Source organism: Propithecus coquereli, unplaced genomic scaffold (genome assembly GCF_000956105.1).
Source record: "Propithecus coquereli isolate 6110/MARCELLA unplaced genomic scaffold, Pcoq_1.0 Scaffold294, whole genome shotgun sequence".
NCBI classification, from domain to species: Eukaryota; Metazoa; Chordata; class Mammalia; order Primates; family Indriidae; genus Propithecus; species Propithecus coquereli.
In genome coordinates, this window is record NW_012148552.1 from 2739967 (window position 1) to 2745683 (window position 5717).

Here is a 5717-nt window from a genome sequence, read left to right on the forward strand (position 1 = left end):
AAAACTAAGACACCGCATTATAAAAGAAAGTGATTCTTTGTGAGAAGATCTAGAAATTTAGAGTTTTATCTCTGGCTACTTATTTCTACAAAGTCAAGACTTGCAGATTTTAACACAATTTTTTCATCAGTTGTGGAAAATCTCTAACAAATTTTTTCTGTGTGCAGTTTTAATCATTCCCAGTATTTTGGTTTGATTGTTTCTACTGGTGATATTAATTATAATTTAGATTTAAGACCGACACTTTGTATTCATTTCTTTTATAATACATGAGAAATTGTATACAGTTTTGCCCAGGAATTCCAGGACTGCAGTATTGTTGATTGGTTTAATATTTGCTAGTTTAGGTCTTGTGTATTCTTCTATTTCCTTTTATGGAAATTTTCTAATTATCTATCCAAAAAAACAGGCCATGGAGTCAAAATGCTTAACTTTTTGCTTCATCAAACCTATCTTTTGTTTCATCATCAAACATTTATCAATCATCTAGAAGCTCACAATTGTTCAACAGCTATTATCTACTTTTATAAATACATATACAGATGTAGATCCTGACTTTGACTCACAAACACTTTATCATAAGCATTTTCCCAAGCTGTGCTTTGCTCTGCCAAAATGTGATTTTAGTGGTTGTGTAATATTCCATCTAATGGAAATACTTCAACTCCACAGGCAGTCCCATGTGTTTGGACTCTTAAGTTATATCCAGTTTTCTATACTAACACTTGGAAAATATTTTTGTTTGTAACTCTTTGCGTGTCTGATTATTCCACTATAACTCTTCCTAGAAGTATAATCAGTGGATCAAATGACATGAAATTTCAAAGACTCTAGAATCATTTTTCCAAAAGATTTTCCTCAGGAAATAATTTTGCCTCTTCGCAAATACAGAAATGAAGGGGAGAAAAGTGTCCATAGTTTTACATCACAGAATATTACTATAAGATCTGTAGCTTTACAGATGTTTAAAGCCGATGTAACAAAACATTCATTTAAACCATTAAAAAAGTAAACATTACATTGAACAGCACAATTCTTTTTATTTTTAAATTGACAGATAATCTTGTATGCATTTATCATATGAAAAATGATATTTTGAAATGTATATACATTGTGGAATGACTAAATCTATTATAACTAAGTGACATATAAAAAAGAAGGAAATCCTGTCATCTGTGACAACACAGATGAACCTGGAGGATCGTATGTTGAGTGAGATAAGCTGGGCACAGAAAGACAAATATTGCATGTTCTCACTTGTATGTGGAATCTAAAAAAGTTGATCTCAGAGAAGTGATGAATAGAACAGTGGGTACCAGGGGTTGGGTGGCTGAGTGGGGTGGGTTGGGGAGACGGTCAAAGGAGACAAGGTTTCAGTTAGATTGGAGGGATACATTCAAGAAATCTGCTGTACAACATGGTGACGATAGTTAACAATGTATTGCTTTCTTAAAAAGTACTAACAGACTGGATGTGTTCTAACCACAAAAATGGTAACTATGCCAGCACAGTTCTCCTAAGGTGACTTTGTTATAGAATCCCTCTGCCCCTGGAAACCGCTGTCTAGGCCTAGTTCTTCCCTGGCCCCAGGTGAACATGAATTCTCTGGAAGGCCTGTGACTTCTCTGGTCCTTTACTTGCAGTCAAGAACTTTAAGGTCGGCCGGGCGTGGTGGCTCACGCCGGTAATCCTAGCACTCCAGGAGGCCAAGGCAGGCGGATTGTTTGAGCTCAGGAGTTTGAGACCAGCCTGAGCAAAAGCGAGACCGCGTCTCTACTAAAAGTAGAAAGAAATTAATCGGACAACTAAAACTATATAGAAAAAATTAGCCAGGCATGGTGGCGCATGCCTGTAGTGCCAGCTACTCGGGAGGCTGAGGCAGGAGGATTGCTTGAGCCCAGGAGTTTGAGGTTGCTGTGAGCTAGGCTGACGCCACGGCACTCGCCCCAGGCAAGAGAGTGAGACTCTGTCTCAAAAAAAAAAAAAAAAAAAAAAGAACTTTAAGGTCACTGTGTAAACCACAGTCTCCAGGGTATCTACTTTCAATACAATCATAAGTTTGTTGCTCCGATTAACTCATGTGCTTGAAAACAACTAAAACTCCAGCATAAATTTGTGTCTACAATCCCTAAAAGCTGCTTTGAGATGATGAGAAATTTGGGCATCCCCAGGCCAGTGTCTAGGGCACAGCAGGAATCCAGGAGATCAACATCACTGTGCCCAGTTTTCACTGCCAGGGTATTTGCCAAACCTGGTGACTTTGAGCACAGCCTAATGGCCGATGAGCAGAACCACACACCAAACAACTGCAGTCGCCATCACGGGAGACAAAGAAAAAGGTCTAAGGCCTGACCAACGTGGGGATGAAATAAGAGAGGCTTTCACCAGGAAGCTGGGCCTCCGACGCCTCTGCCCTTAGTGTGGTGACCTGGAAGCAAACTGACCACAGGCACACGCACACACAGCCAACACTAAGACTGAAGAGATTCCAAAGAATTGAAAGAAAACAGACTTCATCATCTGACTGCAATGTAAATAATCAATAAATCAATAGGAAAAAAGATAACCCCCAAATCCCATAGGTCTTGAACAACAATGAAAAGTAGAAAATAGTTTTAACTAAATGGTGATGAAAACGCTACATATAGAAACATGAAATACAGCTAAAGCCAGGCTTAAAGGAAAATCGCATACATTTTAAAAAAAGAAAGGCTCAAACTAAATGCCTCAGAAGGTCAGGGAGAAAACCATAACAGCATTAGGCTGTGAATTAAATATAAAAAAATTTCTGTTTTTTATCAGAAGAAATTATGTGATTTTCTGGAAACCATTGCTCTAAATCCTGAATTTCACAGTAAAATTAAAGGAGAGGTTCTTTAGGAGAATTTGGAAACAAGTGGCTTAGTCCGTAACGCGTTCCTGTTCACAGAATCAAAAGCCCAGGAAATATCACCTTAAGGTAACTTTACTCCTAAAAGTTTACCCAAGAAGTGACTAAATATAACACTTTTAACAATGAAATGTGTACTTATTATGCCCAATGCCTGCCTTCTCTTGGCGTAAAGCTTTAGTGAGTGATTCGCCTACATTCTAGATGAACAAGTGAATATTTCTGTCATCTGAGAGATGAGAGATGGTTGTCCCGTTTTAAAATGGCCAAGATTTTGTAACCCAATGCCAGTGTCCTCCCCTGCCCCACTGTGACTCATTTCACTTCTTCTCCGATGGCCCCCACCTCCAGGTCACCTCTCTCTAGTATATTCGAGAAAGAGAAGGTTTGTCTAGACTGCCCCTGAGCTGTCCTCTGGCTGCTGCTTCTCTGGGCAGCGTGCTTCTCCAGGTAACACGGTTGTCTCCCCACTGCCAGAAAAACTGCTGTTGCCTCTGCACCCTTCAACACAACGCTGCTATCTCCCCGACCCGTGAGGGTGCATGTGGGGAACACTGTGTTTCCCCTCACCGCTCTACTCTTTAATTTGTGCTTGATTCCCTCATTCACTTCGAAAGTGTTAACCCGGACGCTCTTTCCTGTCTTATGTTTTCTCCATAGTCCTTATCACCATTTCGAAATACCATACATTTATTTTTTTGGTCTGCATTCTGAAATGGCCTAGGAAAAATGAGCACATCTAGGACCCTGATCTTGGTCTCTAAATGCTATTTCCTTCCAAAAGGAACCTGGACTCTTTGGTAGAATGTATAGTTTCCAGGTAGATTCTAGTCTGGGACTGCGGAAGTCCAAGGTGAGCCTGGGATGTATTATCTCGTTTTGCCAGAACGCAAGGAAGTGTTCAAAGATGGATGCGTCAGGTTGAAGGAATGCAGGACTTGCTTTTCTGTATTTATTGCACCTCAGTAGCATTTACGATGGGAAAAACAACATTGGCTGGAAGAAGCTCCCACTGCCCAAAACTAGATCAGTTTGTCAAAAAGAATAACAATAATGGGTCATAACAATAAAAATTGCATGAATCTATATAACACTCAAAAATAGGGAAAAAGAGAAAAGGCGGAAGAGAGAGAAGCTCTTCTTTACAGCCAGGGAATAAATTTAGTAAAAATGATAGAATTTCAAGCAGCACCCCAAAGGGATAATTAATTTCTACAAAGATTCTCAAATAAAACCATGGAATGATATGTTACTGGAGGCAGGATATTATACACAAAAATGATCAACCACAGATAACACAGATTAATTACTCATTACAATGGGGAAAATGTTGTTTTTAGAATTGAGGAATCAGCTGGTCCCTTATCCAGGTGACACAATTCGACACCACCAATAGTGCGGAAACCTAACATTTTGGAATTCCTGGTGGGATGCAATAAGATGTACACAATAACTTCTATGCAGTCCTCTTACCACAACTATTAAGCCTGAATCTTTTCATGAGGAGACTATCAGGCAAGTGAAGAATATGAATATTGGCCTGGATTCTTCAAAAATAGTCAACACCATAAAAAACAAGAAACAGCAAGGAGAAAGTTCTAGACTACAAGAAACTAATGGGTCCCTAAGCCAGCCTCAATGTGTGAACTTAATTGGATCTAGGAGTTAAAAAAAAAAAAAAGCTTTAAATGACATCTTTGAGAAAATTAGGGAATTTAAATATGGTTTCTCAATTATGTGATATTATTGAATTTTCTCTATAGATATGACAGCAGCCTGTGGTTATGTAGAACATTATTCTTAGAAGAAGCATGCTGAAATACTAAAAGTGTCATGACTTTCAAATTGTTTAGCAGTTTTTTATATATAATATAGATACATACATACAGATATGCATACAGCTAATGAAAATGTGGCAAAATATTAATAGTAGGTGAAGTTAAGTAACTGTAATGTAGATGTTTGACGCTAGCTAGAAAATATTTAAATATTGAGCATTACCGGGAAATATAACTAGTCCCACAGTACATGGGAAAACCAAGTGAAGTGAAAGGTAAACTTGTCTTAGAGATTCTTTCAGGACATGTCCCAGCTGCCAGTCCAGCTCCTTGTCCTCAGAACTTGGGTTCCCTCCATGGACCTCCTCGGTGTGACCTCCGCCTACCTTCTGAGGAATCCCACCCCACACCCTGGCTCCTTTGATTCCACCTTTGCTGAGGCAGAACCGTGTAGCTGCCATTCCCGTCTCTCTCCTCGGGCTTTGCTGTGCTGCCCAGGCTCAGGAGCAGAGGCACAAGTGCCCCTGGGAGCAACGCTCACGCCATGAACAGGGCGCCCATGGACAGATGCCTGGTTCTATCCTGGTTCCTCAAAGGGTGCCCAGATGGATTGATCCCCACTTGCCCACAGCAATTACAGCTCAAAATACACCCTTATGGGCTTTCCTCCTTTCCCTCACATCTGCTTCCTGAGAGCCTCTTTCCAACCAAACCAGCTGCACCTGAGAGACTGCCTCTGGGCGGCCCAGGCTAAGTCACCTACTTCTGGAATTGGTGTCATCCTAGGATCTACTTCCTCACCCACCAGTCTATTCTATAACCACCACGTGAGGCTGCTTCCCAAAGTCCAATTTAATGAAATTTTCACAATACCAAGTTTCTGGGGAGGAGTCTTCAGCAAAACATTGCTAAAGCACATGAGCTTTGGCACTTAAGGCTGTCAACCTAAAATAATCAAAAGGGTCAGAATCTAATTTAAAAGAAATTTATTCAAACACAAAGTGTGAGGATGGACCACCCGGAACACCAACTCCAAAGTAATGGAGTCA